At 52.0% G+C, this 25,450-nt stretch overlaps 1 pseudogene; it reads right to left on the bottom strand.

Annotated features, from left to right (window-relative positions):
- Nucleotides 1-20,052: 20,052 nt before the first annotated feature.
- On the bottom strand, nucleotides 20,053-23,464 carry LOC142027796 (olfactory receptor 2A2-like; annotated as a pseudogene).
- Between the last annotated feature and the right edge of the window lie 1,986 nt (nucleotides 23,465-25,450).

The raw sequence follows: 25,450 nt of genomic DNA, 5'->3' as shown, positions 1-25,450 counted from the left end.
CTATCTATGAGGGTGTTTCCTCCCCCAAACCCCAGAAGAGCCTAACGCTGCTGCTGTTGCATTTCTGTGGCCCTCCAGGAATCCCACTGTGTGTGTAGGGGAGGGATGAAAAAATCTCTGGGAATCTTTGCGTGAAGGGTGCCTGGACCAAGAAAAGGCAAACCTGCTGACATCATTGCAACTGGGGAGAGAAAGGGCTGAGCTACCAGGGCCACTGCCAGCATACCGTCATTAGGCACCAGAGTCAACGTTGACTCGAGAGGCCTGGGCAGAGCCCAGACCCCCCTGAAAGCAGCTGCAAGACCTGCCACGAGGTACAGGCCAACTCCTCTGATGCTTGGGGCTCACGCGGGAACCCAAAGCGCTCCAAGCCCCAAAATGCAGCTGCCTCTGCAGCGCAGCAGCAGCAGCAGCAGCCAGTGCAGAGCAGCGTGGGGAGCTGGAGCAGAGGGAGGGGGCGCCCGGGCCGGGCTCGGCTCATCTCGGCTGGGCTCGGCTCCCTTCGGCTGGGCTGGACTCGGCTCCCCTCGGCTGGGCTGGGCTCGGCTCCCTTCGGCTGGGCTCGGCTCCCCTCGGCTGGGCTGGGCTCGGCTCCCCTCGGCTGGGCTGGGCTCGGCTCCCCTCGGCTGGGCTGGGCTCGGCTCCCCTCGGCTGGGCTGGGCTCGGCTCCCCTCGGCTGGGCTGGGCTCGGCTCCCTTCGGCTGGGTGGGCTCGGCTCCCTTCGGCTGGGCTCGGCTCCCTTCGGCTGGGCTGGGCTCGGCTCCCTTCGGCTGGGCTCGGCTCGGCTCATCTCGGCTGGGCTCGGCTCCCTTCGGCTGGGCTGGGCTCGGCTCCCCTCGGCTGGGCTGGGCTCGGCTCCCCTCGGCTGGGCTGGGCTCGGCTCCCCTCGGCTGGGCTGGGCTCGGCTCCCTTCGGCTGGGCTCGGCTCCCTTCGGCTGGGCTCGGCTCCCTTCGGCTGGGCTCGGCTCCCTTCGGCTGGGCTCGGCTCCCATCGGCTGGGCTGGGCTCGGCTCCCCTCGGCTGGGCTGGGCTCGGCTCCCCTCGGCTGGGCTGGGCTCGGCTCCCCTCGGCTGGGCTGGGCTCGGCTCCCCTCGGCTGGGCTGGGCTCGGCTCCCCTCGGCTGGGCTGGGCTCGGCTCCCTTCGGCTGGGCTCGGCTCGGCTCCCCTCGGCTGGGCTCGGCTCGGCTCGGCTGGGCTGGGCTCGGCTCCCCTCGGCTGGGCTGGGCTCGGCTCCCCTCGGCTGGGCTGGGCTCGGCTCCCCTCGGCTGGGCTGGGCTCGGCTCCCTTCGGCTGGGCTGGGCTCGGCTCCCCTCGGCTGGGCTGGGCTCGGCTCCCTTCGGCTCGGCTCGGCTCCCTTCGGCTGGGCTGGGCTCGGCTCATCTCGGCTGGGCTCGGCTTCCCTCGGCTCGGTTCGGCTCATGTCGTTGCGGCGGCGCTCGCCTCCCCTCGGCTCCGCTCGGCTCGGTTCGGCTCATCTCGTTTGGGCTCGGCTGCCCTCGGCTCCGCTCCGGCCGCAGCCCCGGCCCGGCCCCGCCTGAGGCAAGGGCGGGCGGCGGGCGCGGCGGGGCCGGTGGCCGTGGCGGGGGCTCCTCCCCGTCCGTGGAGCGGTGGGCTGCCCGGCGGTCGCCAGCGCCGGGGCTGCCCGGGGGCCTCGCAGGCCGGCAGCGGGGCTGAGGCGGCGGCGGCGGTGGCGGCATCTCCCCTCGCGGCAGGCCGGGGCGCCGGGACCCGGCCTTCCCCCCGCAGGCCCGGCCAGCCCCGGCCCCTCCCTGCCGCCCCCGGGGCTGCGGGGGCAGCAGGGGACTGCCTGCCGCTGGTGGCTGTCCGGCGGAGGCCGGCGGGCACCGCGGAGACGTGCGGCTGTGGAGAGAAAGGGGTTTCTGCCGGCTGTCCCCGCGGGGACCCGCAGCCGGCGGGGGTGTCCGTCCCTCCCTCACAGCCTGGCGTCGGTGGCGGGCTGCGACGCAGTCCTGCCCGGGCGTTCTTGGCAGCCCCCGGGGCAAGAGGCCTGTCAAGCTTCAGGGAGGTCGGCAGCGGCGTCTCCAGAGCAGTCGCGTCCCGTTGGCTCTCCTGCTTCCTTCCCTAGGCCGGGAGAAAGGAGGACGTCCTCGAAAGCAGGTACCTGTCGGTCGCCTGAAACCAGGTTTCTTCATGCAGGCAGGCGTGTGTACGGACTTAAAATCGGCAGGTGAGCGTGTTGAAGCTACAGCCTGCGGTTTGGGGCCTGCCGGTAGCAGTGAGTTCCTAGGAGACCCTAAATTCGGACGGGGGGGGCTGCTCTTTTCCTGCCTTCTTTCACTGACCGTGAAAGCGGTCACTTCCGAGGGGCTACTGCGCTTGCACGGGCTGAGCATCGAGTAATGGGAGCTGTAAAAAGCGCTCCTGTTTCACTGCCGCGCGTGGATTTCGTGCTTCAGTGGGAAAAGAGGCTGGTTTTACTGACGGTAGTTTGAAATTTTGCTTCAAGCGTTCAGCTGAGAAGCTCTAGAGCCTTTGTGTGTGAAGCCAGGACTGTTTTTCCCCACGTGCGCCACTTTGTACCTCTCTGCCATTTTATTGCTCCACGACCGAGTCTTGTAAGACCTTTCTATGGTTCTTTGCTACCTGCCCTTCTCCCTGTGTCAGTAATCTTGTAGGATTTGCAAGCTTTCTCACCTTGCTGCTCATGCCCCTTTCCCTGTCACGTCACGCTGTTTTTCTCTTTAACTGCTTGTTGGGCTTCCTAGAAAAGCAGAAAGCCTAATACTGGAGTGAGTGCCTATTGTCATTTTTTAGATGAGACTTTGAAACGTGAGTACAAATACAGATTAAGGGTACCTGTCTTGTTGGCTTAGAGGGAGGTACTAAAACCCTGCTTTCTAATGAAATACTTGAGCAGCCATTTACAAGATTGCTTCCTTTTTGTGACTTTTGGTAAACTCAGTTCTTACCCGTTTGACTTATTTTCAGAACTGGAGCCGAGCGCGTTTGCCATACGAGTAAAGCAAAGCATGGATTTGAAACGATAAGCTACAGAATATTCAGAGACAACAGCATCTGTTTAGTCCTAGGTTCTTAAAGTGGCAAGCATAAAAATGCCTTCAGGTAACTTTTTTTCCCTTTTCACCTGCATCACCTGCATGGAGACATTTGTGATTCCTGCTCATCAAACTTAGCCACGGGGTGAGTTTTACCGGGAACCAACACAGGCTTTTCTGACTGTGAAGCTACAAGCTCTAGGGGTGAACTTAGCCTCTCGCAGCTGAACCTGAAGGTTGCCCTGCCTTGTCCTCAAGAGACTCCAGTCCTCTTTTACCTCACATGCTCCTTTGTGCAGAACTCCATGAAGGGCCAACAGTGGGTGCTGACACCTTGACGCTGGCTTCGGTGCGAGTACTTGCCACTCCTCAGCAGTGTCCTTTCTCTGTGCAGATGGCCTTGCAGGCATCTCCCTCTTCTTGAAACAGTGTCATGTTTTTTTCTCGCTGTGTCCTCAGAAGGCAGATTTACGACAGGATTGTCCCAGAGGGATTGGCAGTTGCTTTCTAAACCCACTGTTCTCCAGAGAGCTTGTCAGGAGGGCAAGATTCTTCCTCTTGTAGCCCACAAGCTAAAAGGCTGCTCTGACAGAGCTGCTGTTAGGCACACCCTTTAGGTAAGAGGGTCTTCCCTCACCCCCCTGTTCTCCTCCTCTTGGCTGTTGCCCATCCTCCCAGTGCATTTCATCCATTTTCTGGATCCTGATAGCCATTCTGCATTTAATTCAAACCCCTGCCACACTATTGCCTTCCTGGCCACCTTACCTCTCCAGCTCTTTGGAGAGAGTCTTCTCAAAGGAGGCAAACTCATTCCTCTTGGGGTTGTCCACAAAGGAAGTTGCCTGGTGGTATAAAAGGAACAGCTTCTTCTCCCACTGTTCCTTGGGAGGGGAAGAGTTGCATCAGATGCCCAGGTTTCTGCGTGTTTCTGCATGATGACGTGCTGCCCCCATTTCAGAAACCTTTTGGACCTCTCCACAACTGGCTGAGCCTTTACGCAAATATCGTCTGTGGGCTTGGCGCCTGCTGGCCAGGGCATGCTGCCTGCTTGCTGCTGTAGGACTAGTTTCAAAGGGCCAATCTCAGCATAATTGCTCTGCAGGGATCCCCTGCATGTACAGTGGCCTGCAATTTCAGGTGCTGCTAGCTGCATGGTTACCTTCAGCCTGCCCAGGTAAACTCCTGTATTGAAAGAGCCCTCACCTTGTTGTAAGCCCAAAACTTTCTTTCAGAAGAGGGGTTTTTGACAGGTTTGTTGGATTTTCAAGATAGGAAGGAGACTGTCTGGTAACTCCTCAGGAGCCTTCAGTACAGAACTTCTCTAAAACAAGTAGGCTGATTTGTCTCCAAAACCTGTATCCCTTTTTTTCCCTTCAGCTTACCTTTGCAGGATTAGCGACAGGTCTCTCTACGCGTGCCCTTTCTGGCTTCTTTCCTCAGGTGCTCCAAACACTCTGTTGGTGGGATAAGGGTCATCCTCTGAAAGATGCTTTTTTTTATTCCCCGCTTTGCCATAACTGCTGTCCCCAGAATGCCTCCGCTCCTTGTACAGTGGCTGAATTTCCCAAACATTAGGGTCCTTGGAAGCTGGAGCTCCGGGTTAGAATGTTGGACCCTGAGAAATGATGTGGTAGGTGGCAGACATCACCGTAACCTCCTATTGTGTTAACTGATGTGGGAGGACATGTCCTGAGCTCTTTCCAGGTAATCTGGAACTATGATGAGTGAATCATCAAGTCGGCAAATACCAGTTCAGGTGAGAAGAACCTTCTCCAGAAGAGATGCTTGTGCCACCATGACTCGTACCTGCAATTTGCAGTAGTCAGGGCACTGTTACACTGAGAGGGAGCTCCAGACACAAACTGGTGTCTTTATGAATACCAGACCAGATGTCAGGAGCACCGCATGGAATCCTGAGCAGATGACCTCTCCCTCGTGTGCTTTCTTAGGAGATCAGGGCCAGGTGCTTCTGTGACACGCCTTCCGTTTGGTTTGCTTTCCATTTGTTTTCTTTTGGTATTCAGGATGAGAAGAAAGATCAGGTTTAGGAAAGACCATCTCAGTAGCGCCTGTGCTTTCTCAGGATTCTTCTGGTCATTCCTCCAGGGCTCTTGTTCAGTTTATGAGCAGTGTATGACTTTGGATCCAAATCCAGCTGGTGTTTTAGAGTGCATCTCGAAAAGGGAAGGCTCTCGTTAAAACATGAAGGAAATCTGTCTGCTTAGTACGCGTAGGACTGACTTTACAGCATCGGCAGTCGATTCAGAAGGAGGAGCGTGGGAGTGCTGCAGTTGCATGGCTTTTAAACAGATTGCATTTTCAGCTCTCATCCCAATGCCTTCCAGGCCTGTGATTTTGACAGGAGGCTGTCTGGTCAGGGTGACTGGAGTTGAGCCTGTGCATCTTTCTGCTTACCAAGAGCACCAGTAGAAGTCCAAGGAAGAAAGAACTGGGAGACGCTCAGCCTGTCACTGCAGATAATTTTCCTACCTTAGTTAATGCTCTGAGACTAAACTGCAAAGATCTCTGGCCATCTAAAGTCTGGAATTTCACGTGAACCTGAGCTTAGTGCAAGAGAAGCACCATCAGGGAGGGATCTATTCTTTGCTTATCTTATCTCTGTGACAAAGTTGTTTCACTTTCTCCTAAAGAAGCTTACGGGGTGGTTTTGTTGTTTGTGGTCCTTTGTATTGCTGATAGCCTTGTGAATGGGTATTCCTGGCTCACCTCTTGCTTCTGGCACTTTTCACTTTTGTCCCTGCCCTGTTACTCTGCTTCCTATGAGTGTGTCTTAGCAGGGCTGATGTCTAGGGGCCTGTATTGTCCAGCGGCTGTTATTTCCCACAGCACCTCTGTCGATGTTTTTTAAAATGTCTGTCTGTGCCGTAGCTGGTGTCCCGCTTTCACTATCTGCTATATTAAAGTCTAGTCAATGAATTCCAGCTTTATGTTAGGCCTGGGAACGTCCTGAGGAGGGAGGGGCAGAAAGATATTAGTGAAGAAGGTCCTCATAGTAGCAGGAAAGAAAATAAAGTCACAGAACAAGAGAGCAGACCCTGCCTTTTAGTTCTTCAAGCAAGCAAGCAAAGAAACAAAGATCTCCTGTAGAATAGAATTTTACATGGTGTGAAAGTTCTTGGGTTCCTTTTCCTTTCAGAATTCCTCCAAAGAAGATGAGCGTGAGTTTAGTCCAGCATCCCTTACTGTGGGCTGTAACCGGGTGAGTTTGTGTAAGTAAGGAATTCCTGGCTTGTTTCATTCGAATTGGTCATATGAAGTCAAAAGCCGCAAGGATGACATTGGTAATAGTTTTCCTTTAAAAGTGGTGTTTGGTATTTTTCAGCACGTGAGACTAGGAATTAGAACCACCAAAGAGCAGTAGGTCAGCAATGATTTTGGCTGTAAGCAATTCCCACCCACAGAGCCAGGCTACGTAGCTCTTTCAGAGCCGGGCTGTGAGATGGGAGCCTACCTCCAACCAGTCTGCACTGTGATTGCTTTGAAAGCTCCCAGGCGTGATGTCAGTCAGAGTCTGGACCGACCTCTCGGTTTCAGGGTCTGCCGTTGGGTGTGCAGGGAGTGTGGAGAGAGCGAGCTTGTGTTTTTGTTCTTGCTGCTGTTTCTGACAGGGGCGCCTGTGGGATCGAACCTTGAACAAAGAACAGGAACCGGTCAGGCTGAGGGTGCGGTGCAGCTACTGCAGCAACTGGACCAAACGGTAAACAAAGGAAACGTGGAGTCAGAAGGAAGGGGTCTGTCCAGGTTCTGGAGAAGGTACGAATACTGCAGCTACGAGCAGATGCAGTCCTGGCTCTGTCCGAGGCTGTGCCTGATTCTGGCAGTTCAGGTGATTCTACGTTCTCTTGAAGAATGGGTCCCTCTTTTCTGTGGTTAAACAAAAAAGTCTGCCAAGGCAAAGGAGCATTCAGGGGTGTCCTTTTGTCTTGTGGTAAGGTGCAGCATTCCCAGGAAACGTTCCTCTTCTGGGCTGTCTTTGGGGAAAAAACTCCTCATGGGGGGTTGGGGTTGGGGAGATGGGGGGGTGTTACTGACCTCAGTCACAGCCCTCATAGGATGTGGCTTTTATCAGCTGCGGAGTGCCGTCTCCAGCCCGGTTTCTAAAGGACTTTTACACACTGCCCCTTCTCGAGGGGCCTTCCTGGGAGGGACCTTCAGTCCCCTTAAGGCAAGTATGGCCTTTATTTGCCCGCTTAGCAACTGTGGCCTTTGTAACTGACTCCCAAAGACACCATTTTAAACTGAAATGAAAGTAGCCCCGCCAGCAGTTGCTGGGCATTGCTGACTAAAGGAGTGCTCTAAAGCTGTCGAAACAAGAGTGGTCTGTTCACTGCACAGCCCGTGTTGAACGTTGGCAGTAACTGTTTGATAGGTGGCTTGGTTTTGGAAGGAATAAAACTCCTTGTTAATCATAATGTATGCCAGTCCCCTTAACTATTGAGACTAGACCGTTATGGCACAGGTTGTTCTCTATGTTTCCTCTACTTTTTTGGTCTTCCTCTGTATTATTTTGTGCTGGGGATGTGTCTTTCTGGTGGACAGAAATTACCTTGTTGTTACAATTCTCAGAGAAGTATTTTAGGTACAGCGTGGGGGGGTTTTGTTGTTGTTGTTTCCCCAGCATAATCTTCTCGCCACTACAGCATCTCTTTGTTGGAAAGAACTGACCTGGAAGTACTACTGGTTGTGGAAAGGTAAACTTGTAGCATGAATGTCGGGTTGTATTGTTTCTTTTGTAATTCAGCTTTACACATGGCTTGTCTCCGCTATTAAATGCTTTAAAATGAAATTCTACTTTGTTTACGTTTTCAAATTAACATACTGAAGATGTTGGGTTAGAATGTCTTTTTCTTCACAACCTAGAGGTTTTGGAAAAAAGAGCGACAAGCTTTACGATGTTGATCCTTGAGTGTCATAAATGGGGAATTTTACATTTGAAAATCATTGTATGAGACTCTAATAAAACAAGCATCGGCTTGGCACTGTGTGTTACTTTAATCAGTCTTACCCTGGCAGAAAGCACTCCTTCCCTCCAAGAAGAAGAAGTAGAGGTTTCTCGTCTTGGATGGACTGCTGCCCTATGCTTCACAGCATTAAAAAGGTCAAAATTGGTGAAAATGTTTTGGATTAGCTTTTACCACTCTGCTACAAGTTGTGTAATTATTTATGCCTTTGATAGGTAGTGGGATGAGGCTGGGAGTTAAGATTTCAGACGCGCCTAGGGCATGCTGAGGCAGCTTTTTGCCATCATGCTAGCGCATTTGCAATAAACCGTCATTCTTCAGCCCTCTCCCGAGCTGAGGCACCGTCAGCACCTACACGCACAATGCTGGTCTAACACATAACACCGTGTTACTGGTGGTTACTTTAGCAGTAGCGACGTGTGGCCGTCTGATGGGGTAACGTGTCTGGCAGAATGAGGCGATGTTCTAAAAGAGTCAGATGATAACGCAACACGGGGTCTGTTTGGCTTGTTCCCACCATGATGCACGGATTATCCACCCTATATGCCTCTGTATTCATTCCCGGGCTCCCATCAGCAGTGAAAGAATGCTTTCCCTCCAAGAAGAAATGGGGTTGAGAAACTGGTTCCATTTACGGCGTTCTCCTCAGTCCTGTCCCACAAACCGTGGTACAGGCGGAGTGCACCAGGTTTCGGTCCCTTCTGCTGGGGGGCTGTACAATGAGATGGACAGCGGTGAGGACCAGGGAATGGCTAGAGAGTTGACCAGATGGAGAACAAGCCATAAATAAGGGAAGATATCCATGAGTTGATCTTCTTTAGCACTGGTTCTGTCAGGAGCAGGAGGATGTCCCACTTCCCTGATCTTAGATGCAGCTGCATAAGAAAGGGCCTTTACCCTGCAAGAGCTGGGCTGGCTGAGGCTACAACCTACACACAAAGACATTTTGATGTCTCAGTCCGGAAAATGCCATTACAGAATTACGGGCAAGATGCGCATCCATTTTGGAAAATCATTTTAGACGATAAAGAACATGGGTTAATGAAATCTAAACAAAGATGGTTTTTATTTTAACTGGGATAGGCATTCTTTTAACTTTGAGAAAGCACCTTGTTCTTTAAAGCAGTGGCCGCCTTCTAAAAGGAAAGGGAAAGGTACTTAAAGAAGAACAAGCAGAAACAAGCAAGCTCTTCCCTCTCTTCCCCTTGGCATCCCATAAACCCTGGAAAAAGCCACACGCTTGCTTCTGTTGTCCTAAAAGCGGATTTGGTACACGGTGTGCAAGAGAGCAATCTCACACAGGCGGAAGAGATACTGTTTTATTCTGCGCAGGGTGCTCTGTGGACTTTGCACAAATCAAGCAGGGCGGATTCATCAGTTGTGTCCCTTTTATACGGTAACAATTGCATCTAATTTATTAAACTACTCCTACCTAATACATATTCAAACTATCTGGTGCATGTGCCTAGCATTGTGTAACCCTGACGCATCAGACGCCCTCTCCGCACGCGCGGGGGTCTCGGCTGGCCTTTGGTGGTCTTTTGAGGAGGTGTCCCCTCCTCGCTTTGACCGCTCAGTCGCTCTGTATCGGGTCAGCGGTCCGTTTTCCTGCCAAGAGGGACGCGCCATCCATGAGGAAGAGCAGAAGGGATCGGCACTGGTGCTCCAGGTGAGGCACCGTTAAACAGGAAGACTAGAACCGATCGGACTGGTCTTGGCTAACTGACTAAATTTAAACCAGGACTTTCTCACCTACCACAGGGTTTTCTGTATCTGACAGCACTTCCAGCGGTACCTGGGCTGGTGGCACCGGTCCCGTATTGCTGGCACTGGTGACTGTGGACCTTGATGCTCCTAGCTGCTGAAGTCAGCGTGATCAGGCCGGAGAGCTCGTGGGTGAGGGAAGTCGGAACTGGGAAAGGCTTCTCCGTTTTTCCTCCTCCCGCAGGACATTTTTGTGCTACTTACCCGCTCCCTGCCCAAAAGGGGGATCTCCTCTGCCCCGGTGCTGCTTGTCCTGCTGCTGGCTTTGCTTTATTAGCGATTTACTTTCTTGGGGAGGATAAGTTTGTATGAAAATACTGTATAGATAGCCGGTGCTCCTCCGATTGATGGTTGCTGTTATGGCTTGTTGGCAATTACAGTTGCACTAGAGAGAGAGAGAGCCACCTCGCTAGATGCACAGTGTCCGTGTCCCTCCCGGACCCCCCCCCCCCCAACCCCCCCCTCCCCAGGCAATCCGTGGCAGAGCGGAGCGGTGCAGGGGAGGAAGCCCCCATGGCCGTGTGTCGCAGGGGAGGCGAGGGACCCCCCTTTGTCTGCCGCCTCGCCCCCCCCCCCCGCCGGGGCAGCTCCCCAGGGCTTTGTGCAGCGTGACGCCGCTGTCAGTCAGTCCCCCCCCGCTGTGAGGGCAGCGCTGTCAGTCAGTCCCGGGGCGGACCAAAGGGGGTCCTCCCGTGCCCCCGCCACAGGGGGGTCGCCGCCAGGACAGAGCCGGCCCCGGCCCCGGCCCCGGCCCCGGCCCCGGCCCCGGCCCAGCCCTGGGGCTCTCCCGCTGCCCTTCCCGGGCACCAGCGCAGCCTGCCGGGACAAGGGGACCCGAGGACGGACGGACGGACGGACGGACGGACGGAGCGGCGGGTGGCTCCCGGCGGAGAGAGCTTCCTCCAGAGGAGAGCCCTCGTCTCCGGGAGCTTCCTTGGAGCAGCCTGGGGCCGCTGCCCGGCTGTCACTGCGGCTGGCAGTCGGTCGCCGAGGCGAGCTGCCCCGGAGCCGGCCCGGCCCGCAGCGGAGCGGAGCGGAGCGGAGCGGAGCGGCAGGTCTCGGCCCGGGGGCCGCGCTGTTGCCGAAATCCGGAATAAAACCCCTTGACGGCAATGAGAAGTTAAGAAGCAGGCACTCCTTTATTGCAGCGCTGGGCACACAGGGGATCACTGCACCTCGTGTGTGCACCTGTCTGGTTTGACCATGCAGGTTAAATACACACCTGTTATACATATTCGCTAGATGCCTGGGAAATGTCATACATAATCATCAACTGTCCGACAAATCATTAGCATATGTAAACGTCCCTTTACACAGGCGTGGTGAAGTCTCTGGTGGTCTTCAGGAGCCCTCTGGTGGTCTTCCGTAGTCGTCTTCACTTTGTCCGAGAGTTGACCTCTCTTATGGGATTCTGCGCAGTACGATTTTCGCCATCATGTGTTAGATTGACATAAAAAGGACATTCAATGTTAATTCTTGACTTTAACGTTTCTAGTGATTGGCCCTCAGTCACACCACCTTATCAATATTCTTATACTAAAACATTCATTGGTTAATCTTACTTAATGCCACTAACTGGAACCTTGATCAAAGTGGGGCTTCTAAGCAACAGAACTAAGGTCCACAACGATCTCTCTTAGTTTCTTAGGACAAAACACTACAAACTAACCAATCGGTCGAAGTTTCTATGGTTAACCAATCTTAGACACTACTTATTTCTTATGACTGTATACAGCACATTTTGTACGTTCCTAAGTTTCGACGACTACATTGCGAGCTTCAAACCCCTGTATTCTACAGTCTTCACCTTTTGATCGAACCCACTTTATATAAAATTTTAACTTACCAGATTATTTGTAACAGCGCCACCCCCACCCCTTTCCGAAGCGGCCTGGGGAGCGCCGCGGCCAGAGCGGGCAAAGAGAGCCGGGGGCGGCAGTTGGCGGGGAAGGGCGGCGTGCCCCTGCCCGCTCCAGAGGGGAGTTCGGCCGGGGGAAGGAGCCAGGCGACGGTAGCAGAAAGCCACGTCCTCTGCGCTCGCCAGCAGGGATGTGGCGACCCAGAGAGAGCTCCCACGCAGCCTCAGGGCGTGCCAGAGCCTGGCCCTGGGAAGGGCTGGCAGGAGCGGGACCAGCCCTGAGAGGTGGGACCGAGGGGACGACCTGCTCAGCTCAGCTCAGCTCAGCTCAGCTCAGCCCAGCTCAGCTCAGCTCAGCCCAGCTCAGCCCAGCTCAGCTCAGCTCAGCTCAGCCCAGCTCAGCCCAGCTCAGCTCAGCCCAGCTCAGCTCAGCTCAGCCCAGCTCAGCCCAGCTCAGCCCAGCTCAGCTCAGCTCAGCCCAGCCCGCCGGCAGAGCTCCGGGAGGCAGCAGGAAGGGGAAGGCGCACCCGGGACTCTGAGAGCCTCTGGCTGCTGGAACCGTGCTCTGCCCTCCCCGAGGCAGAAACGGGCGCCAGAAAGCACCCGAGAGCCGGGGGACCGGGAAAGGGAAAGGGAAAAAAGGGAAAAGGAAAGGGAAAAAAGGGAAAAGGAAGGGGGAAAGGAAAAAAGGGAAAAGGAAAGGGAAAAAAGGGAAAAGGAAGGGGGAAAGGAAAAAAGGGAAAAGGAAAGGGAAAGGGAAAGGGAAAAGGAAAGGGAAAGTGAAAGGGAATGGGAATGGGAAAGGGAAAAGGAAAGAAAAAAAGAAAGGGGAAAGGAAAAAGGAAAAAGGAAAGGAAAAAGGAAAGGGAAAAGTAAAGGAAAGGAAAAAAGGGAAAAGGAAAGGGAAAGGGAAAGGGAAAGGAAAAAGGAAAAGGAAAAGGAAAGAAAAAAAGAAAGGGGAAAGGAAAAAGAAAAGAGGAAAGGGAAAAGGAAAGGGAAAAGGAAAGGAAAGGGAAAAGGAAAGGGAAAGGAAAGGGAAGAGGAAAAAGGAAAAAAGAAAAAGGAGGCCAGGCTGGGGGCAGCAGGCAAACCCCCTCCTCACCTTCCCAGGTGCCTCTCAACAAGAGCTGTGAGGCTCCGGAGGTGGAAGGCCAGTCCAGGGAGGATGTGGAGCTCGGGCCAGCTGCGCCAGAGGTGTTGCCACGGTCAGAAAGGCCTACCCCCGTATCACGACCGCCTCCCCGAGGAAGCCAAGACAGCTTAGGGGTGTGGGTGACTCCCTTCTGAGGGGAACAGAGGGGCCGAGATGCCGGACAGAGCCTCCTCTTAGGGAAGCCTGCTGCCTCCCAGGGGCCCAGGTTCAGGGCAGCACTGGGAAACTTCCCAGCCTGGGACAGCCCACGGGCTATTGCCCACTACTGCTCTTCCGTCTGGGTGGCGACGAAGCTGCAATGCGTGGTCCAAGGGCGATCGAAAGAGACTTCGGGGCCTTGGGATGGTTGGGAGGGGAATCTGGAACACGGCTTATTTTTCCCTCTCTCCTTCCAGCTGCGGGCAGCAACACTGGAAGAAAGAGACGGACCCGGTCTGTTAATACGTGGGTCGCGGCTGGTGTCACTGCCAGAGTTTTGGGTTTTTCAATAATGGGGTGGCCGGCACGGCCCCAGGCCTGCTGGTGTCAGATGGGATTCGCCTTTCTCAAAGGGGGAAGGGGGTCTTGGCTCACGAGCTAACGGGGCTCATTGGCAGAGCTTTAACCTACACTCGAAGGGATGTTATGGAGGCACACACAGTCAAATCCAACAGGTGTTAAAGCTCAGCTTTATTCTTTCGTAAAAAGTTAGTTAGAACTCCAGTAACATTTTGTAAACCACAGGCTCAGTGATGTAAGGGGAATTAATACTACACAGCCGACTTAAGAATTTAAAATGATGACTCAAAATGCACGTATCACTCACCTAAAAGTTGAGGGCTCTCTACCTTGAGGAGTTACCTCGGGCGGCGTCCCGACCCAAGGGGGAGTCCCTGACTGCAGATCCGCTGCTCTTGGGAGGACTGATTCCAAAATGTCCTCCGGCGGGACCCTCTTTACACCCTTGTTGAATCTGATCTGTGATCTCCGGTACTGAAAGCAGAGGTCAAAAGACTGGGAGATGCCTGGGAGTCACAGGTGGATCCCGGAGGGGAGAGCTTCCTCCAAAAAAGAAAAAATCCTCAAGGGTAGCTTACTTGGAGGATTCTGGGGCTGATACCTGAGATCTTAGGTAGGTAAAGCAGAGGACAAAAGCCTCTGGGAGATGACTGGGAGGAGGCTCAGGCAGCTGCCGGAGCTGAGCTGTATCTAAAGGAGAAAAAAAATACCTGGAGTAACGTACTTGGAGGAGTCTGGGGCTGCTACCTGGGATCTCTGGTCCTGAAAGCAGAGGTCAAAAGACTCTGGGAGATACCTGGGAGAAGTCTCAGGTGGCTGGCAGAGTTGAGAGATTTATCTAAAGGAGAAAAAAATATTTCGAGTAACTTACTTGGAGGAGTCTGAGGCAGGTAGCTGCAATCTCCGGTACTGAAAGCAGAGGTCGGAAGACTCTGAGAGAGAACTGGGAGGAGTCTTGGGTTGATCCCAGAGGAGACAGTTTCCTGCAAAAGAGAAAAATCATCTTGTGTACCTGCCTTGGAGAATCCAGGGCTGCTACCTGGGATCTGAGGTCCCTATAAGAAAAGGCCAAAAGACTCTGGGAGATGCCTCCGGGGAGCCTCAGGTGGACCCTGGAGGAAAGAGCTTCCTCCAAAGGAGAAAAATCATCTTGGGTGGGTGCCTTGGGGAAGTCTGGGGCTGCTACCCGGGATCTCAGGTGCCTAAAAGGGAGGTTAAAAGCCTCTCGTGGTTGCTGGGAGGAGTCACAGGTGGATCCTGGAGGGGAGAGCTTCCTCCGAAAAAGAAAAAAAAATCTCAAGGATATCTTCCTTGGAGGAGGCTGCGGCTGCTACCTAGGATCTGATGTCCCTGTAAGAAAAGGAGAAGGGTGAATGTTAAATTTCCCTGAGCAGAACTAGCACAACAGTTTAGGGGGAAAAAAAAAAAATCAAAACTGGGACTATAATGGTGTAGGAGACTGAGCTGTTTGTCAGACAGGGCTCTGAAATTTAATAGAAGCCATTAGGGCATGTGGAGAACTAGGGGTAAATTGGTAAACTGAACTAAAAGTACAAGAATGCAGGCAGAGACCTGATGAGTGTCCCAGTGATTTTGGGGGACTCAGACAAGCTCTGCTAACAAAATTTTAATGATGCACTTGCAATTAGTGTCCTTGTGGGTCAAATGGCCCCTGATAGCAGAAACAAAACAAACAAAAAAACAAACAAAAAAACAAAAAAAAAAGAAAAAGAAAGAGAGAAAAAAGAAGAGGAGCAAAGCAACAAGAGGCTGATTTATTGGCAGTCGCTTTTGCAAAGAGTTTACAAGTGAGATAAGGATTAGGAAGAAAGATGATCAGGTGCAGGGTCTGAACTAAGACCTAGAAAAAGAGAAGGAGAATGTGAAGGAACACTAGAAGAAAATGTTACTCTTGTGGAAATCTGGGATATGTGCACCAATAAAAATATTTTTCTAAACATGTCCCTGAATGACCAGGGAAGTTAATGGATGAGGTAGTGTGTTTGGCTACAGTGGTCAAGAAGAGGAAAGGGTTAAGGAAGAGGGATGTTAAAGGAAAGAGGAATCAAGTGTATTTGTGGCTGTGCTGAGAGAAGCCTTTGGAGTAAGCAGGGGGAGAGGACTGATGGGGACCAGAGCAACCTCTCCCAGCAGAACCTCTGGTTAAAGCAAAGCTGGGAGATGAGGAAACAGAATTTTTAGTCAACACTGGGGCTACGTATTCAGTCTTAAATACACTAGAAGGAAATTTAAGTAACAAAAGCATAAATGTCATTGGTGCGACAGGGACTCGTGAGACCTGGCCATTTTTCAAATCCCTGAAATTTAAACTTGGAAAACAATGGGTTACTCACCGGTTTTATATTTGCCAAATTCTCTGAAAACTTTACTGGGTAGAGATTTACTTGAAAAGGTAGAAGCTGAAATCAGATTCAAGGATGGGGAAGTTGAAATTTTAATCCCAGAATCTAAATATGTCGAAGCCATAGCCTTGTTGTTACAGGATACAAACCCCAAAAGGGACAAGATACCTTGAGAAATAGAAGATGCAGCGATCCCCATCGTTTGGGCAGGAGAAGGTCCAAGAAGGTCTAAGAGAGCGGAACCAGTAAGAATTGATCTAAATCTAGGATCGTCACCGGTAAGAATTAAACAATACCCTTTAAAATTAGAAGCGAGAACTGGCTTGGTACCAATAGTTCAAAAATTCTGAAAATATAAGTTGCTAACAGAATGTGAGTCAAAATATAATACACCTATCTCACCAGTAAAGAAAGCTAACGGAAAAGATTACCGTTTAGTCCAGGATCTTAGAGCAATAAATCAGAGAGTACAAGATATACATCCAGTTGTTGCAAACCTGTGTACGTTACTAACTACCCTCACCAGTGAACAAAACTTTTTGCTTTTGAGTGGGAAAATCCTGAACCAGGGCAAAAGACACAATATACTTGGACAGTTCTACCACAAGGCTTCAAGAATAGCCCAACTATTTTTGGAAATCAGCTGGTGAATGAATTAGAGATTTGGAGAAAAGAAAATGGACAGGGAACTGTATTACAATATGTAGATGACATCTTAATTGCAGCGGGATCTCGGGAAATTACTGTGTGTGTACCACATACGGTAGTCACAGTTTCGGAACAAAAAGGGGGGCATTGGTTGTCCCTCAGCCGTACACTGAAATACCAAGTAGTACTACTAGAACAAGATGACATCGATCTCAAGACCACTTCAGTTACAAATCCTGCAGTGTTCCTCTCCACTGATTGAGCGGAGAGTTCACCAGAACACAATTGCTTACAAACTGTAGAGGAAATATATGCTAGCCGTCCGGATCTTAAAGATGTTCTGTTAGAAAATCCAGACTGGGAGTTATATACTGACGGCGGTGGTTTTGTTCACGATGGGAAGAGACTGTCAGGATACGCTGTGATGACCTTAGATGGCATAGTAGAGGCACGAGCCTTACCTCCCAAAACATCAGCCCGAAAGGCAGAACTAATAGCCTTAACTCAAGCATTGAACTGAGTGAAGGGAGAAAGGTTAATATCTGGACAGAGTCTAAGTATGCTTTTGGAGTTGTACATGCCCATGGAGCCATCTGGAAAGAGAGAGGACTACTATCAGCACAAGGAACTGAAATCAAGCATGCTGCACAAATTCAAGAACTATTACAGAGCATTCAAAAGCCGACGGCAGTAGCAATAATGCATTGCAAAGCCCACCAAACAGGAAAAAACCCACCAGAAATAGGTAACCAATTGGCACACGAAGCTGCCAAAGAGGCTGCAGAAACAGGCATCATGGCATTATTACCAGAAAAAGAAATAACTTTACCAGAAACACCACCTACATATGATAGTAAAGATGCTAGCTTAATAAAGGCCTTACAGGCACAAGAACAAACAGATGGGTGGGCTGTCACGCCCACAGGGCAAATAATAATCCCACCCTCATTAATGAGAGAAATTGCTAAACCAGAACATTGCTAAATAAAGAACATTGGGGAACTGAAAATTTAGTAAAACATCTTCAAAAGATAGTTATAAGCCGAGCGATGACAGAAATTATCCGATCTATCATGGGAAAATGTGAAATTTGTTGTAAAAATAACCCAAATACCAGTAATAAATTAATATTGGGGGTTACAAAAGGAGGAAATTCCCCAGGAGACTATTGGCAAATGGATTTTACAGAACTGCCTAGAAAAGGGGGATATGGATACATTCTTCTTCTAGTTGATACTTTTACTGGATGGCCAGAAGCTTTTCCCTGTCACACAAATTAAGCTAGAGAAGTAACTAAAATCTTGTTGAAAGAAATTATCCCAAGGTTCATGTGGTCCTCTGCCTGAGGACATTCCTAAAGGGATACATTTTGTTGCTGAAGTTATAAAACAGTTGAGTAAAAACTTAGCCATAACATGAGATCTCCATACCCCTTATAGGCCACAATGAAGTGGAAAAGTAGAAAGAATGAACCATACACTTACATTGCAGATCGGGAAAATATGTCAGGAAGCATCAATGACTTGGATACAAGCGCTACCTTGAGCGCTGTTAAGAATTGGAATATAACCTCGTGGTAAAACCAGCTTGAGCCCTTGCAACTTACTTTCTGGAAGGCCTTACCAGGCCCCACATATACCAGGAACAATTCACATTAAAGGGGAAATGGACTTTAATTACTTAATGTCCTTGGGAAAGACTGTACAGGAATTGCACAAGTACGTGACGACAAGCAGGCCCTTGGAACTGGATACACCAGCCCATCCATTTCAACCTGGAAACTTGGTCTACATCAAGTCGTGGAATTTGGAGCAGCTAACTGAGAAGTGGAAGGGGCCATTCCAGGTGTTCCTGACTACTCATACAGCTGTCAAGGTCCAAGGGAAAGGCCCGTGGATTCATTATTCCAAGATTAAAAGGGCTCCAACCTCATGGACAGTTGAACAAGAGTCTCCCCTTAAACTGAAATTGATAAAGTTACGACTGATTTTTATGATTTGTTTGTATCAATTACGGTAGCAATGAGTCAAGTGTGCCAGATACCATCTTGGGATCGGAACCTCCATTTAATCTTAACACAGAATATAGCTCGAATATTCCGCAAAAGTGATTGTTGGATTTCTACCCAAATGCCAGCCTCTGGACAAAGCTAAGTCCTACCCTTGATAGGGGTGCCACTGCCAATAAATGTATCATTATTTAACAATCCACAATATGGTAAAGGACATCCAGACAATGCATGGTGGCCAGGTCTCTCTGGGAAAAGACAAGAAGGAAGGTTACAAGTTACCATCACAAAAGATAACCTATAAAAGATAAGCCCTTCCCTGCAGCCCAGGCACCCCAGGCCCCACCAGCAGGTATGGCACCCCAGTCTGCTCTGGCACCTTCGCCATCCCCATCACACCCGTTCCCCCGGCACTTTTCGCATGGGGGTTCAGCAAGCCCGCGGGAGCATCCCCCCAGGGCCGAGTCACCACCAGCGGGGCAGGCAACGGTGGGGCGGGACGCGGACGACTCCCCTCTCCCCTTCCCCAGGGGGAGCAGCCCTTTGGTGGGGAAGCCAGGACAGACAGGTCCCTGCAGGACTCACGGACACGGCCCCACGCAGAAAGCAGCACAGAGCCCCTGCGACAACGACAGACCTTGGGGGCCGGGGGGGACGCGGGCACACACGACAGCAAGGGCTGCAAGGCCTTCGTCTTGAACACCACCAGCGTCCCCTCCAGCGGGGACGGGGCTCGGTGCAAAGCCCTTCAAAGCCTCAAGACCGTCACGGCCTTCCTCGGGTCCCACTGACCTCAGCCCCGGAGAGCCCAGCTTTGCCTCACTGACACAGCAAAATAACCCCAAATCACCCCAAGAATGGCGAGGGAGGGAGCTGCAGGCCAGGCAGGGACCCTCCTCCCCTTCTCTGGCTGCACCTTGGGCAGCCACAAGACCGGGAAGTGGCGGGGGGAGCGGAAATCAGAAGGAAAAAAACCCCAACCAACCCCCCAAAAAACCCCAAATCACTGCACCGGCCAGAAAGTGCCTGGAAACTTCATCCCTCTTTATTGCCCATTTCCCAAGCGAGCTCCACGACCTGGGAGCAACGCAGCCAACGGCATCTTTGAGAACCAGACTCACAACCTGCTGCAGCTGACCCTGCTTGAGCAGCCGAGGTGGGCTGGATGATCTCTAGAGGTCCCTTTCAGCATCCATTCTGTGCTGCTGTGACTCTGTCTCCGTCGTGGTTTAACCCCAGCCAGCAACTAAGCACCACGCAGCCGCTCACTCACTCCCCCCCCTCCAGTGGGATGGGGGAGAAAATCGGGAAAAAGAAGTAAAACTCCTGGGTTGAGATAAGAACGGTTTAATAGAACAGAAAAGGAGAAACTAATAATGATAATGATAACACTACTAAAATGACAACAGCAATAATAAAAGGATTGGAATGTACAAATGATGCGCAGTGCAATTGCTCACCACCCGCCCATCGACACCCAGCTAGTCCCCGAGCAGCGATTTCCCGCCCCCCACTCCCCAGTTCCTATAGTAGATGGGACGTCGCATGGTATGGAATACCCTGTTGGCCAGTTTGGGTCAGCTGCCCTGGCTGTGTCCTGTGCCAACTTCTTGTGCCCTGGCTGGGCAGGAGAAGCTGAAAAATCCTTGACTTTAGTCTAAACGCTACTTAGCAACAACTGCAAACATCAGTGTTATCAAGGTTCTTTGCAAACTGAACTCAAAACATAGCACTGTACCAGCTACTAGGAAGACAGTGAACTCTATCCCAGCTGAAACCAGGACACTTTTAACCACTTAACATTCCCTGAGAAATTCCCCAAGAGCTCAAGAAGAAAGAGCAGAAAGACAGGAGACAGGTGAAAGCCTAGAGCGCCAGCTAGACGGAATGAAAGACCCTCTTCCTTCTCTGAAGCTTCAGCAAGGCTTCCTTCACCTGCTTGTTCCTCCGACTGTAAATGACGGGCTTCAAACTGGGGCTGACGAGAGTGTAGAAAAGGGAAAGAACTGTCTCCCTCCCAGAGGACTTACCGCTCCCGGGCCCCGCGTACATGAAGATGGCGTTTCCATAAAAGACACCCACCACGGTCGGGTGAGAGCCACATGTGGACAAGGTTTCGTGCCATCCTGGCACAGAGCGGATGCGCAGATCGGTGGCCGGGATGTCCAGGGAGGAAATCAGGATTAAGGCTAAAGGGAAGAGGAAGAAGCACACACAAACAGCAAAGATCAGGACTTTATTGGCAGGAGCGGCAGTGCAGGCCAGCTTTAAGACAGCAAGAATTTCACAGGAGAAGTGGACAGCCTCGCAGGGGCCACAGAAAGGCAGGTGTAAAGCCAGAGAGGCTTGCAGTGTACCAAATACGAACGCCAAAGCCCACAAAACTGTGGCAAGGGTGAGGCGCAGCCTCCAGATCATGATGAGGGCACAGCAGAGGGGACGGCAGATTGCCACGTAGCGAACATGAGACATCACGGCCAGCAGCACGCACGCTGTAAGTGCAAAGATTAAATAAAGATGGATCTGTGCCCCACACCCAGCAACGGAGAGGGTTCTGCCTTGTCCAAGGAGGCTCCTTAGCATACGGGGACATTGCTGGAGGCGTAGCAGATGTCCGCGATGGAGAGGTGGCAGAGGAAGAAGTACCTGGGGCTGTGGAGGCAGTAGTCCAGGCAGATACGCAGAAAGACAAGTGTGTTTCCCATCCGAGTGGCAGAGCAGAGGGCAGAGAAAAGGCCAAAGAGGCAGCGCTGCAGGGCTGGGGTGCTGCAGAACCCCAGGAAGACGAATTCTGTGACAGTCTTTTCATTCTGCACGCTGTGCTGGAGGTGAGGCAGCACAAACTGCGACCACGGAGATCTGGAAGCGAAGGAGCAAGGAAAAGGAAAGAAAAAGGAGAGTTTTCCTAAGAATGTTGTGTCCTTTACTCTTTACGCTGCAGCTCCCTTCTCCCTGTTTTTCCCTCTGACTCCAGTGAAAGGTGCGTACTACCCTCCCCACGCTGAGCGACGTACATCTGAATTGCAAGCTCCAATCTCCCTGCAAACTTTGAGCAGTTTGACCAATCTCGCACAACTTTGCTGCCTAGCTTGCCCTTGAAGTCTTTCTTTTCCTGGGTTGGTTTTGGGGTTTTTTTGCAGGGGGTGGGGAGGGGCAGGGTGTGGTGTCGCTGTTGGAGAAGATAAGATGATGAAGATTGCAGGTGTCGATTAAGGTGAAGCCAGAACAACTTCAAAGCAGCCGTTTTAAATTAAGTCCATATTAAAAGGAATGCACAGTTGACAGAATAATTCCAGTTTTACCATTAAACCAACCAGCATTTCCAAGCCACTGCTGTGTCCTCTTTACCTTGGTGAAATGCATTCCTATTGAATCCTGCAGTTGCTTGAGCCAACTCCCCTATCCCAGCAGGGAGGCTACTGCAGGTCCAGGAAGGTCAGGCAGAACATCACCTTGGTTCCTGCTGTGCAGCTGCTCGCCGTTACCAGTTTCGCAGGGTGCTGGTCAAGGTCCCTGGGCATCCCCTGGCACTTGTCTCCACGCAGCTCTCTGGTCTCCAAGATCTTCCGCCACTTCCAGGATACTTCCTCCAGCCAGGATCTTCACCTTTTCCTTCCTGGGTCCCCTCCTTCTCTTCAAGATCCCTTCTTCTTTCTGGGAACCCTTCTTTTTGCCACCACCTCTTCTTTCTGGAACCCCACGCCCCCAGTGTTCCCAATCTAAGTTGTCTATGGGAGCAGTACAATGCCTGATCAGCCTCCGAATTAAGGCTTCTCTCTCCTAGCTCGTTATTAACTGTAGGATTCGGGACATGCCACTTTTGCTTATTCCAGGTGTTACCCAAATTTACAACCAGCCCACGCTGGCTGCGTGTAGCGAGAAGCAGGCTTCTGCTTGACAGCTCAGAATCCAGTTTCAGACATTCACATGCACAGACCTTGCCACACACGTGCACCCAGTCACGTCTTGCCTGGTAACCTTCACAGTTTGAGCCAGTTTTTTGTCTACGGCCGGGCTTCAGAGGCAGGGCATGGCCACAGAAGCGCATTCCCCCCGTCAGTCTGTGAGGTGAGCAAGGGAGAGTCAATACTTGTCTGGTGAGCCTCATACCCAGACAAGCTGGGCGATCCCTCTCCTGCGACAGCCCTGGGAAAAGCCACAGCAGGGTGCTCCCTTGCCTCTGCCTAGGTCCCTGGGGTTCCCCTGCCTGCCATTGCTCCTTTGTCCTCCTCTGTGTTTGTGGAGATGAACCTTTAACCACACAACCTAACACCTACAACATCGGGAAAAAGAGAGGCTGCAGAGGGTCCAGCGGGGAAGGTCGCCGATGTCAAATGCTCTTTGTGAGAGGCAGCACACCCAGCTCACCTCCTTGCTCCTGAGCTGCTCTATCGGAAGCACTGCGTGCAGGACGCTCTGTTCAACAGGCTGTGTCTGTATCTGACTGCCTTGTCCTCGCTACAGCACCGTGTGCTGGGGGAATGCCACGGAGAGCAAGGAGGACGCTCTTTCCCCAGGAGCAACGGAGGGTGCTCAGCTGAGTGCTGCTGCAGGGGCCACAGTGGGGCAGGCAGGCAGGGAGGGGAAGGCAGGAACGAGGGAGCTGGGAGTCACCGGCCAGTCTGGGAGATGCCCCCCGAGAGGCTCGAGAACCCTGGAAGCACAGGACGAGCTTAGAGGAGGTTCAACGTGAGGCCCTGTGGTTAACCATCCCCTCCAGATCTGGATCTTCTCTGGTTCCCAAGTTACCGTGCAGTTTAACAGCCTGCTGCAGAGATCCTGACTGGGAGATCACTGTACCTCCAGGAGTTGGGGATCCACCTAACAGTTCACCGGAGCGGGTGCAGGTCTGTGCTGCACCGTACGTACGGCGTGGCCTTCAGGCTGTGTCCCTACACATGGCCCTTGGCCGCAGGATAAACGGAGCTGGTTGACTGTGACAGAGGAGCCTCCAGGCAGCTCCTGCTTGGTACCAGCGATTACGCCACCTGCGCGGCCCTGCCGTTATCTAAAGTGCAGCAAGAAGTCCGCGCGTGAACATCCTTTACGCATAGAGTTGTTTTCTTCTAAGAAAAGTTGTATAACACCGTGAATGACCAAAAGGAGGAATTTCTCCACAGGCAGGATCTGTACAGTGTGCCAAGGGAAAATCCATCTGGGGTCTGCCCAATGCTGCATGAACGCAGGGTCCCCAGCATCTGAAGGGACCTAAGATTTACTTGCTACCGAGATGCCTCTTCTTGCTGCCTGTATGCCTTCTTCCTGGCTACGTTGCCTCCCAAGATCTTGCCCACCCCCAGCCTACTGGGGAGGGGGGGGAATGTTAGAGAGACAGCCTTGATGCTGTGCCAGCACTGCTCAGCCATGGCCAAAACACTGCTGTGTTATCAACAGCTTTCTAGCTACCAGTACAGAGCACAGCACTACGAGGGCTGCTATGGGGTAAAAGAACTCCAACTCAGCCAGACCCAATACAGAAGGAAAGTGGAGGAACAACAGAGGGGGCAGCCCAGGGACACAGAGCCCCCCCCAGGTCTCATCTGGCCGCTCCTGTGACCATACGGTGTACTCAAAATCAAATACCTGAAGTGCTCCCTTAGATGCAGTGTACAGCCAGGGGACAAGAAGGTGGCAGTTCTGCATTTTGCAGCTCCCAGGCTGATGGCAGAGCCAAAGCAAAAAAACCAAAACCAAAACCAAACCAAGCAAGAGAGGTAAAACTGAAGCGCAGGGAGCAAATGCTTCTCTTTCACCTTAGGCCAACTGCTCGGACGCTCTCTATGCTGCCCTGCCACAGAGGGCATCCCTCTCGTACCAGTAAGAGACAGAAGAGTGAATTAAAGCCAGGACCCCAAACCAGACCAAAAACCCGGTCGTGATGAAGAAGAAAGTGGAGAATGCATCAAATATAACAGAAAATTATTTTGGACATTCCCAGTTTACATTTGGAAAAAAGAGGAAAAAAAAAAAAGCGGAGGAATTAGGTATTAAAAGAAGAGCACTGAATGATAAAGCAGTAGCAGTCCCTCTACCACTACAAACCCACACCCCCACACGCACACGTACGCACACAGACTTAACACCACCAAACTCCCATTGACTGTGACGTTCACCTCAGCTTGCTGGTCTAGAGATACTGAATGCCTGAAGCACACCAAGGATAACTGAAAACATCTGCATGGCTTTAATGGGAATCCTCCAACTGAAACAAAGCGCTTTCTCCCTCTGTCTGCGTTGGCACATCCCCGAGTCACGCTCTCGCTCCTCTCCTTCCAAGTCAAGATTCCTAAACGTGAAAAGCGGGAGTGGGGAAAGGCAAAGGGAAGAGAAAAAGAGGGAGAGCATCATCAGTGGAAGACCTGCCAGCTGCTGCTGATTCAGCCCTGTTTGGGGGACCACCCCAGCAGAGAGGAGCTGGTTTGCATGCCACGGTCCTCACTGCCTGTTCCCAGGGACAGGCTGTTTGCTCAGCCTTGCCGGCCAAAGCGTGGGAAAAGCGTAGGCGTGCACCGTCGCCTGCAGAGGAGCACGGACACGTTCGTGTGCAATCCTTTACCTTTTTCCTCCCTGGATTCAAAGGGTTTCTGTCTTCAAAGTGAGAGCCTTCCATACGGTCGTTTGTGACATTTCATCCAGGATAATAATCTCAGAAGGATCAGTCCTGCAATAAATATTTTACACAGCAATCCGTGATTATGGGAACTGATGCCACCAAGGGCATTAGCATCAGCAAGAGGAACAGCGGAGCCCCGAGAATCAAAGCTGCGCATAAGCATGGGAGGTTTTGCTGGATGAGGAGTTTTGGGAGGCAAGCTGGGGAGCTGCAGAGCAACAGCTCTGTGCAAAGGCTCTTGCTGGGGTTTAGCCCTGGTCCGGGTTCCTAAGCCACTGCTGGTACAGATCACGCCTGCAACTCCTCATGTGTAAGTATGAGGAACTCCAGCTACCGTAAAGGCGCTGATGATGCAAGGTTTGGGGGTCAAACGCGAGTGCTGCAGCCACTCTGCTTGGGGTCAGAGCCCTGCGATCACCTCCTGCAGCCCTGCCCCCGAATTTGATTTTCCCACCAAGCTGCCTGCTGGTTTCTGTGGGATGCCCCACAAAGAGGCAAGTGGAGAAAACTCTGCCAAACCCCTTCAAGCTAATCTTGCCAGGGGTC

This window comes from Buteo buteo, unplaced genomic scaffold (genome assembly GCF_964188355.1).
Source record: "Buteo buteo unplaced genomic scaffold, bButBut1.hap1.1 HAP1_SCAFFOLD_56, whole genome shotgun sequence".
Classification (NCBI taxonomy): Eukaryota; Metazoa; Chordata; class Aves; order Accipitriformes; family Accipitridae; genus Buteo; species Buteo buteo.
Note: the sequence above shows the minus strand (reverse complement) of the source record. Positions and strands in the feature narration are given on the sequence as shown.